Source organism: Euprymna scolopes, chromosome 19 (assembly GCF_053919585.1).
Source record: "Euprymna scolopes isolate OS-2025 chromosome 19, ASM5391958v1, whole genome shotgun sequence".
Taxonomy (NCBI): Eukaryota; Metazoa; Mollusca; class Cephalopoda; order Sepiida; family Sepiolidae; genus Euprymna; species Euprymna scolopes.
The window spans coordinates 79,526,381-79,538,473 of NC_136500.1; the positions used below are offsets into that span (position 1 = coordinate 79,526,381).

At 33.2% G+C, this 12,093-nt stretch overlaps 1 protein-coding gene across 2 annotated transcripts in view; it reads left to right on the plus strand.

The window, feature by feature from the left end:
* The window catches only part of LOC145239777 (glucose-induced degradation protein 8 homolog), a 122,770-nt gene that overhangs the window by 13,984 nt on the left and 96,693 nt on the right, over positions 1-12,093 (plus strand). The window lies entirely within an intron of this gene.

Here is a 12,093-nt window from a genome sequence, read left to right on the forward strand (position 1 = left end):
CTGTTTTCTTTATTTGACATAATCATTTTGATGCATTGGTTCTCGTTAGATCACCAAAATTAAGTAACAATGAACCAAGCCAATACCAGATGGATAACGATTTGGGAATATTGAGCACTTTATGTAGGACATTGACACTTCCGGCAGCTCCGGCATTCCACCTGGTCTCCAGCTGTTGATCCAGTCCTTTCACTGGATCAGGCTGGTTGGGACGAGAGTGAGTTTGGCTCTGCGCAAGCCAACTTCACTTTAAAACGAACACCCAGTGTGAGTTATCCATCATTTCTAGGATGGGCAATTGGTTTTTGTCGTTTCGGTAGACAAACGACTTTATTTGATATAAATGATTTTGAAGAGCCCCAAATTTGTAGACAAAGTAATCTCATCATCTTAAGGATGACTTGGTCCCTTGAGATGATGAGGGTGATGACTTAGGCACGTTTTATTTAATTTAATTCTAAACTAAGCTCATGATTTTTATGCCTGAAAATCAGCAACAGAATTGACAGGGGGGAAAAAAAGTGACTACTTGCATAAATTGATTTTGACCATTCCAGTGAAATTGCAATATATTTATCTGTTAGCATTGCTAAGTTTATATTTTTTGTATATTTATTGTATTTGTATTATTATTAGATGTTATTAATTTATTTATATTTTTATTTTTTTTTGTATATTTAATTGTTCAAATACCATTTGTAGCTTCAATAGTAAGTGTTAGTTCTACTTATGTTTTTCCAGAATTATTTAAAAATATTAATATACATGTGCCCACACTTTTTTTTTGGTTTAGTTCACTTTTTTTTTTTTTATACAGGCAATTCATCAAATTTATTTTCAAATTACCTTGATCATTTCTTAAACTAATTGCAATTAATATTTTCTATAAAATCTTGAATAGCTGCAAAAAAAAAAAAAAAAAAAAAAAAAAGAAATTGAATTGTCAACACTTCAGTTACACTAATCTTCTGACGTTAAAAAACGACCCTAGTGTCTAACTCTGTCCCGTGGGGAGGCATAGTAAATAGGTACACTAATCTTCTGAATGATATCATGAACATTACCTCTTAATTTTTTCACTTAGTCATTTACAGTAGAACCCCGGGATATGGTGGCCCTGAGATGTTTTCTTTTCTTTTTTTTTTTTTCTGGTTACAATGTTTTTCCTGACCCTGGTTACGGTATTTGCTTCGTCTTATGGTGTTATTTATAATGTTATTTGATTATATACATGTGTATTATATACTATACTGTAGGCAGTATAAATTTATACCTTAAAATATTGCAGTATTAAGAATTTATATGTTAAGTATTTTGAATTATAAATTTATATTTTTACTAGAATATCTTGTCTTTTCCTTTTCCAGTTTTAACAACTAGTCCTTTTACTTTCCTAAGCTTAATCTTAACCATAATACTTTCCATGCTCGCATTTTTCTATGTAATTCTAATATATGTACATTAGTTTGCTTGAAACATTGTAGTTGATTGATTTAAAAAAATTTATTTGTTCTCTGATTAGATAAATATAGGCACACATCTTTGAGAGTAATCAATAAAAACTTAGGTTGAAGAATTAGTTTGGTCACATCTATGGAAAATTAGAAAACCAAAAAATGTTATGAAATATTTTATAAAAGGATTTTATTTTTAAGACTTTCTGTGTAATACACCCTTTTCAAAAGACCCCCCCTTTATATTTTATGGTGGTATTAACCCTGATGGGGGTTAGTATCTCGTGAAGAGAGAGAGCAAGAGAAAATAATAATGGATAACTTGTGTATTGCTGATGGTTGTCGTAAGTCTGAAGACGTGTTTTGGTACAAGTGATCAAACTCCTAGTTAAAACTCAGCCGAGTCACGCACATACACTTTCTTTTCAGGCTCTTCCTTTTTCTCTCTCCACGACACAAATATTGATTCAAGCATGCTTGAGATCTTAGCAAGCAGGATCTGTCAAACAGATTGTCGATAATGAATGAGAACATTTTACAAAAACATTAGAAAACTGAAAGATTTACATTGAATAAGAAAAATAAACACGATTTATGCTGGAACTGAACTTATTCAATATTAATTGAAAAAGATGAGAATTAATTCAAAAGGGAAAAGCTGTGTTCTGTTTCTGCAAAACGTTCTGTTTCATGGGTTTAAAACTTAAGTCATGTTTGCATTTAAAAACAAAGGAATATAATTCGATTTATACTGAAACTGAATTTTATTTAATATAAATTAAAAAGCAAACACAAGAATTATGCGTATTTGAAGTAAGACAATCAAAATACTGCACTGAATTATGAATTTTTGGAATAAACAAACAATATATATTATTTTAATTGGAATTCATTATTGAGATGAGTATTATTTATATTAATTAATGGACCCGACCATGGGAGATCAGATAATAAACGTGGATTTATAAGATCCAAAAAATCCAACCTTGATCGCCCTTCGGGACCCATAGCTCAGATAGACGTTGAATCTCTACAGTTCCAGATGAGCATTGTCTGAAGATAGCGGTTTCAATCCTACCCAAAGCCAGCCAGAGGCTTACTTGGCCAAAAACATGGTGAGACGACGACAACTACGGATGGCAGTGATTGCTGAGAATGCAGTTAGGAGATTCAAAGTTCCTATCCGTCGCAGTTACCACCTGATGAAGGCCAGAGGAATAGTTGGCCGGAACATCGGGAAACAACAACTAATAAAAGATGAGAATAAGTCTGCAATAAATAAATTAAAACAAACAATAATTAAACAAATTAAAATCTAACGATAAAATAAAAATTATTTCGATTCATAAAGATAATTTAAATGCAAAGTTACTAGTGCAAAAATATATCCAACATAGAGAAAAATCTGTTGGATAATTTAGTTAAAAATAAGTTGCTAAATAATGTTATTTCAACACAATCCGTAGTCTGCATAAATACCAAAATCTGATTAATGAATTGTGTTATTTAGAATTTGACTTAATAAAAAAAAAATACAAATATTTGAGGTACCCATCAACATGAACAAAGACGTCATCTTCCAAAAATCACAAAAATTGTTTTATTTTTTAAAATCAAATTTATGACAAGGGAACCGCTTTTTTTTTTTTTTTTTTTTTTTTTTTTTTTTTTTAGAATGTTAAAATTCAGGGATGGACAATCGTGGATTTCATCAATGTGGCTATTTTGAAGTTCAAAAGATAACTTCTCAACTTCCAAAATTTTCTTTGTATTGAAAATAAAATTTTGTTTTGCTAAAAATCGTAACTTTTGATTTTTTTTGATTTAAAAATTTTTTTTTCACGTTTATATGAAGATATATCAAAATTTGAATTTAGCTTTAAGTATTATGGTATCTGTTCAGTGCACACTTACCTATAATTACCTTATAATTCAATGGCTGTTTTTTTTTTTTTTTTTTTTTTTTTTTTCAAAAATAAACAATTATAAACAGAATGACTCATAGAAATCTAGCTATATTCTTTTTTCATTTTAATATACTTTCATAGAAATGTTTCTGTTATGTCACAAACAACTATTTTCTTTATGTTACAAGTGTCACATTCATACATTAATTCCATAGCTAATATAACATACTGACCCAACGGGTCACGGGTATTCTAGTAAATATATAAAGTTCTAGTTTACACCGTTATAAAAGTTTTTTTTTTTTTGTTTTTTTTTATGAGATACTTTTCAATGAGGATAAGCATTACTTTTAAAAATATTAGTATAAAAATAAAAAAAAACTTCCTCACAGAAGAAATGAACTTGAAACCGTCTTTTTATACCTGAAAAGTTTTAATGGAATTTAATAAATTTCGAAAAAGAAATGAAAAAGCTTAGACTTTAGTCTTGACGGTGTTTAAAACTAAAGATCTCTCCAAAATTTATCAATGATACTATGACAAGTTTTATTTATTGAGAGAACAGATGGGAGAAGATATCTCCTAAAAATTTGTCCAGTAACTTTTTGACCAAAATTTAGCTTTTTTAGTTCCTTATGAGAAAATATAGTTAAAAAAAAAAAAATTCAACATTTACAATCTTTTTTTCTTGATAATACAATTATCAAGAAAAAAGATTGTAAAAAAAAAAAAAAAAAAAGCAGAAAAACATTAAAAATTTCAAAATAGGTGCATTTTTAACTTGCATAAGTTACATATGCATTAGTAATTAAATATACTTTCAACAAATATAAAATTTTATTTTAATTGTACGTGTCCAAATGTAAAATAATTTCTTTTAGAAAATAAAATAGTTACTTTTGGACCAGTTCTATGAATCTCGTGACAATATTTTAAAGAATTAAAACAAAAAAATATGATCCTTTGTGATCATAGGACTACACCTGTGACCTTGGTGGGTTATGTGACTTTTAATGAAAAGGCCTCCTAATATTTATGTTGTTGACCCTGTCAAGGTTAATATCACCATAAAATGAAGAAAAGTCTCCTTTTAAAAAAAATGTATATTACACCAAACGTCTCGGGCAAAAGAAAAAAAGATTTTAATCATTGAATAAAATATTTCATGATGGGGGAGTTCTAATATTTTCAAATTAGGTTGAAGATTTGGAGTAATTCCATCAGATATGAACTCCACCAATGCCACATTAAAACTATATAAAAATGATATAATTTCATGGAGAAGATCACAATGTGCTAATATGGCCAACGTGTTACCTACATCTGATATGGAAGTCATGGTTGTGGCATTCACCTTGGGTTAGTTGGGCCAGCTTTTTCCAACAACTTCACCACATCCAAGACCTCGGCTGACCAGGCTCAGTCATTCAGGGCTGCTTCTGTTATGAGTGCAAGCTGTTCACGGTTCCAGCGACAGATCCTGTAAATCCAGAATCATTCAGTATCCTGATTCACTGTCCTGAGCCAAGTTTTTGAGTTGACTACTGCCACTGCAACGGTTCTTCCATGCTGGAGCTGGATGGATGACTTAACAGGTGAAGTCACCTGGGTGTTGTCAAAGAGCGTGGTCAAACCAGCAAAGGGGTCTGATAAATAGAAATTTTAGAGGGAATTGTACAGGTGCGAATTGTACTCTTGGGGATAAACTGTTGCCAGCGGATGCGGTGAAAACAGTGATGGGTGTATACTTCTAGTTTGCATAGGTCACTTACCCGCACAGGTCAAGTCTTGCACCCATAAAGGAGAATGGTGCGGACAAGGGCCTGGTAGATTCTGACTCCTTTGATATGGAAGAGATGGAGTAATCAATGAAGAAAATATAATAGGTTTTTATTCAGCAATTTTTGCATGATGTGTCGTCGAACAGATGATTGTCAAATCATTCTATTATATAGTTTCTGAGAGAAATTTAGTTGGCATTAGGTACTTACAATTGAATGATTTTGAACTCCTGCCAATCATTTTGATACAAGTCGATTCTTAATCGACTTGTATCAAAATGATTGATGTTTTACAAAAGTTCTGTCAGTCTGATGTTCCACGGCAAGCTGTCTTAACTGTTGACAAACAGATGATTGTCAATAAGTTTAGATTCTATTCACTTCAATGGCACTTTGGTGGCAGCAGCTGATTAAACTCTATTCCTTTAATAAGCATGACTGATCTGAACCATTATTAAGAATGTCATGTACTTCAATAAACTCTCTGCATTCGTACTTCCTCAACGTAAATACTAATGATGGGGTGATTTCAATATTTTTCTCCAATTCTGATACAATTTCTGATTCCAATTTTCAAATCTCTAAATATTTGACTATAGTTTTTAAAGCATAATAACCTGTGTAATATATATATATATATATATATATATATATATATATATATACACACACACACACACACATATTTACGCAAATGTAAAAAGATACTTTTTTTTTTTTTTTTTTTTTTTTTTTTTTTTTTTTTGAGGAAGAATAATCTATAGATTTTAGAAATCCAGAACAATATAATTTTTCTTTGAATAGATATTTAGATTGAAAAGGGGTTGAGCCGAAAGCTTATTTAAGATTTTGGCTCAAACAACCCCTTTTCAAGTGATTTTTTTTTTTTTTCTTGGAGATGTAAAAAATCTCTTGGTAGTAGTTCATCGTGATGTTAACTGGACAGTTTTAAAATCTTCAAGTGCAAGCACACAACTCGCATGTCCCTGTTATAATAAACAGAATGGCACTTTTTGAAATATGAAGTGAATATTTAAAAAAATTTAAATATTCACTTAACAATATTTCAGAAAGTGCCATCCTATTTAGTTATAATTTTATTGGTAATATCACTAATGAAATTTTGTTTTAATAAAAAAAAAAAAAAAATGTGCCTGTGCTAAAAACTATTCTTTACATAGTTTTTTTTTTTTTTTTTTTATTAAAACAAAATTTCATGTAAAGAATAGTTTTTAGCACAGGCACATTTTTTTTTTTTTTTTTTTTCTGAAACTGAGTCCAATATTCACCAAATTTTTGATTTTTGTGATTCCGATTAATCATCCCAACACCAGTAAATACTAGTGTTGGGATGATTAATCGGAAAAATCAAAGATTTGGAGGTATCAGAATCGGAAAAATTGATAGCTATTTTTCGATGCCAAAACGATTTTGTCTTTTTTTAATTTGATTTTGTTTTAAACTAAAATCTTCCATTGCTGGTAACAATGATAAAATAATAAATAATTATTGATTTTAAAATACCAGTAAAGCTAAAATCGATAGAGCATCCCTCACAAGCGTATTTTGACGTTTAAGAAAATTTCTGCATATTTCACATGTTTTTACGAAAATCAGGGGAAATAGCTATTTTATAGTTAATTAGAAATTTATAAAGAATCGGAATCTAGAAAAATGTTGGAATTGTCCCATCACTAGTAAATATCCTGAATCACCCGACTAGCATCAAAATCTCATCCCTTTACTGTAGAGGTCCCCAGATGCCAAAATTCTTGCTTTTCTCAGATGTCTTAAATTTTGGAAATCCCAACTGTACCAACATGGGGAAAGATAAATGTAATATTAACAAATGTATTGCTGCATAATTCACCACCCAGGTTGCCCCCGTCCCCTAAGTGTAATCTCTATTGTGATAGCCCCTTATACTTAAGTAACAATATGCCTTGTTTGGGGTGAGTAAAAGTTTTTAAAAAAAAATTTTGTTGGCCATTTTGCAGAGCAGTAAGACATGGTCCCCAAGCACTTCTGTTTTGCAACGACTTCGGCATAACGGCCATGCAATAATCAGGTGAATATGCGATGGCAAACTGGAGGAAAAGATTCCTTCAACCGTACTTCATCAGAAACTAGGTATTGGTGAGATTTTGAATGTTTTATGTGCCTGGCATCCCTGGTGATTTGGCCATGTGCAGCATAACGCTCATGGCTACCCTCATGCACTAGGAAGCATGGTAAGTCGAGGAAGACCCGACTTAAAACATGACTGGTATTAGACTGCATAGAGGTGTCACCTTGTGTTGTTTACCTCAGAGTCCAGGACACTTGCAGAACATTAAATATGATGAACAAAAATGTCTAATAAAACTCCAAATTACTTAGTGCATCTGAACAGTATTGTACAATTATGTGCACTATTTTCTTGGTTGCTTGTTGATGATAGTCCTTAGTCATACTAAGAGTTTTTGTATAAGGCTACTGGTTTCTTTTGAGACAAGAGAATATCTGTGCAAATAAAGTATCTAAAGAGTTATATTGGCAGTGCTTAACAAGAAAGTTGAATCCATTGGCAAAGGGGAAAACTCAAAATATGAGCACATGTACAGTTGCAGGAGACTTATAGAATTTGTTATTGTGCTGCATAGCTGTTGATTCTCAAAGTCAGTTCATTTGCTCTTTGTTAGGCTCCCCCCTCCCATTATCTTTCAGATTGATATGCCATCTTCATCATTCTGAACGATCAACATTGATGATCGTCATCGGTTCAGTTCCTGATAACCTGACTCCATAGTTTGTTATACTAGATTAGAGGATGATTTCTTGAAGTGTCATTGGGCCTTCTTGAGCCACTATATGCAAGATCAACAACCGTGGCATCCCGCGGTTACTGCCACCTTTCTCGTTCCACCTCTATTGAGAGCCGTTGCAGGCTGTAGGGAGAATCTGCCTTCCTAAAAGAGTGCCGAGCCGCACTAAAATGACTACCAAGGTCCAGCTATCTTGTGACTGCTACGCATAGGGAATTCCACAGATCTAGTAAGGGGGGGGGCTGCCGACTAGCTATGCATGTGGTTGGGTTGGAGTGAGATCTGGGTTTGAGTCATCTGAGCAATTCGGAGTTCTCTCTGACCTGGCGATTGGCCCGAAATGTACTTCTACTCAACAACATACAATGCAGTTCTGGGTTTTTGGAGTCACCTGCTTGTCCCCGTTGCGGAACAACGGGCATAAAAATGACTGATCACGCTTTCTTCGATTGCCGCGAACTCCGCTGGTATTGGTCGTATGTCAGCGAGGTGATGGCTTACATCGATCCCGAGCATCCTCGCCTGATTACCATATCCAATGTTGTTGACAACGTGAGGCCTCAGTGGGACCGGGGAAGACAAATGATCTACATTACGATCCTGGTTGTGGCAAGAATGGTGATTTGGACATCGCGTCTGCAAGGTGGCTGGGGGTGCTGTCTTTTTCTGATCAGGATCTGATCGCTTTCTTTAAACACGAATTATGGGTGAAGATCAGATGTGATAGAAGGCTACATTGCGCGGCATTTGACAAAAGATGGATACATGTAGCAAGTCTGTGTGTACGAAAAGGAGCCAAATTTGAATACGTGTTCCCTGCCTATGTGTGGAACACGCAGTTCCACCAAGTATAACTTACTCGGTTAGCTTAGAGGCTTAAGATTGACTGCTCCATCCCTCTCCAACTAGAAAGCCTCCAAGATCCCCACCCCCTCTTAACTGCAATTTTTTTTCTTTTCATCCCTCCCTCTAAATTCACCCATCTTGGAGAGAAAGAAACCAATAACCCCCTATCTCTCATCCAGAAAGTTTTCTTTTCTCCATTTCGTCCATCTGGAGAGCACCCCCACATAGACTGTTCCGCAAGAGCTGAGTTTCCTTTAGAAACAAAAGTGGAACGTGCAGTCTATCAACTAGGTGGGGTTGGGAGGGTCCTACTAATCACTGCTTGTATTTTTTCTCCCCCCCCCCCGCCCTCAACACAAATGAATTATTGTATTACCGTTATTAACTTTTTTTTTACATGCTAATAAAAAGTTTTAAAAATTGGGTGCTAAGTAGGACGTCCCCAAGTACGAAAGGGTGAATGCTAAGAGAAACTTTTTAGTTCTAGAGTGACAAGGATGACCAAAGACCCCATTCCCCCCTCTCCTTTTGAGTTGGACTTGGGCCTAAGTTTTATTTTTTTTTCATGTTTATTTTTGCCGGAGTAAAAGGTTTAATATCTCAATATATCTATCCTATAATTCATTATCTAAGAGTAGCTTTTAGCCTTGATAAGTGGTGACTCATAAGTAAAAATGGAAAAATACATGTTTCCGATAATAACATACATGCAACCTGACATACAAAAAACATGCAGAAATTTGCTTGTGAAAAGAGCATTAACAAATTGTGCATGGATGCATAGATAATATGCATGTATGTATGCATGTTAATTGAAACAAAAACAGGTGCATTTTCCTTCTTTTCGTTGTTAACTATCACCTGTTTTCACCTTGATCTTGATCAGTTCACCGACCGTAAATGGTCCATTTAGTTTAATTGGAGCAGATGGTTATGTTTTAAAATGTTCCAAGTTTTAATGCATAAACAAATTTTAGGGTTAGTTGTAAAAACTAATGTGCTTGGAATTTTCATATCTATTGCAAATGCAAAAGAATTTCTTTCTTTCCACCATGTGCCTGACATCAAACTGAATTTCTATGAACAGTTTTATTTCCAAGAACTTCCCATCAGTAGAACATGTTGCCATAGGACTGCTCTTCTGAAGAATAAGTAATCAAATTTTGTTTCTTCAGGTCCTTTTCAATCCTCTTGTAATATTCTTTTTCATTATAATCTTGTTCTTCTTGATCCTTATCCTTGAGTGACTTTTAGGCCTTTATAAGTGGTAACCCATTAATGTATATGTTCAACTGATGTTGACGTTTATAAAGATGGGGAATAATAAAGATTTAAGAATAAACCCCTGCGGTATATTTGCAATTATATTATGTTTGAATGTACAGCCATTGAAGACAATCTGGATCTTTCTTTTGGCTAAAAGGGATCTGATTATGTAAAATATTGGTCAAGTGATAACATGAATTAACCTGATCAAAAACTTGAAATATCAAGTGCGCTTCACCTGCCTGGTCCAGTGTATGGTATGTATGGTCAGAGATGACGTTAGGATATCCGTAGTAGAACATACTTTTCTAAAGCCGTACTGGTGGTCAGAAAGAAGTTCAGTATTAATGAAGTGGTGAATTATTCTATAGATTTATTAGTAATTAAAAAGTTTTAGTGAAGAACAGGAAACGGATTAATAATTTTGCAGGTAATTTTTTGGGTCCCCCCCCCCCCCCGACAAAAAGAGGGTGGATCTGTAAATTGTCTGTTCATCTGTCTGCACTTTTCTCAATAACTATGCCTTGGAATTTTTTGAAATTTTGCACAAACATTAAACATGATATGCGTAAAAAAAAGTAACGAAAGGGGTGCCTTTTGGGTTAAAATTGACACTTTTGTGCTTATTAAAAAAAATTGATGCCTTGGATTTTTATAAAACTTCCTGAAAAGTAACTGATTTCTATATAATTTTGTTTGTCTATACTCCGATAACTCTTGGGTGTGCCCCAGGAGCTCTTTCAGGGTTCATAAAAACATTCCATTTTTGAGACTATTTACCATATTTGTCCAAAATTTTCTGTCTATGTCTATTTAGCAGTTTTGCATGGTGCTGGACTCAAATTTAGATATGTTAAGGCCTTGGGGACTTTTGGGGCTTAATGGAGGGGGCCAAATGCTGAACTTAGTCATTTTTTTTTTTTTTTTGTGCCTCGTTCACTGCATGCTTCACTTGTTTTTCACTAGAATTTTTCAATATTAATGTTTTTGTAGAAACTTTTACATCGACAGTATATATCTACCTTTTTAATAATAATCAGATGTGAGTATTCCATTTATTTTTAATATGCAAATTCTACATGTATTCCTAAAAATAAATTTTTCTTATATATATATATATATATATATATAAATTTTTTGAACGATCTAATATAAGGTCGATTAGCATGAGAATCAACCTTTTGCTGAAATATGATGACATTCGTAAATTGGATATCGGCAGTTGACAAACTTTTCATATTTTGTTGCTCATCTTATGAAGTTGTTGTTTTAGTTCATTTATAATTGTTATCATTATTTATTTGCCTCTCCGCAAAGGTTGAATGTGACACAAGGTCAGGCTTAATGTGTGTTCAAGATTAGTAACAAATTAAATGTAAAGGTATCCTCAGCCCTGTTAGTTTTCCCACACACAAGTGAGGGTGTTCAAGGTGACAGATATTGAATCTGCCCCTCCCTCTTTAGTGCAAGTAATGCCTGGGAAGATGGCCTTTTCCTAGGATGGCGGATATAATCTCCACCATATTTATTTTTTCACTGAAATATTTATCAACTGTTGGTGTTACTTTAGATTTTTTTTTTTTTTTGTATTAATGAAAAAGTTTTCTGCTATATTTCGTCTTTCGGTAAGATAGTCGTCTTTGGGAAATATGAAATTTTCTTTTGATGTAATATTTAAATTATTTTATATATTCCCTCCTAAAGAAACTTTTCTCAAGATGCAACTGAGGTGCCAAATAGGTTAAAAATCGATCTTTTTAACTTTCTAATAACATATCTTCATTTGGCTGAAAAGTATAATTCAACAACACAACAAAAACAATGCACATTAAATGTGTTTATACATACATGCACAAAAATTATTTTCCATGTATGACTCAGTGTGCAGCCATGACAAAACGACCTTTTTATTCTGGTAAACATCCTGCCAGTGTTTTTTTTTTTTTTTTTTTTTTTCTGTCCTAGGTTCTTTTCTTTTTGGGAAAATGTGGTCAGGGTTAACTTGCTTTGGGAAGCATTCTCATATTTGCACATT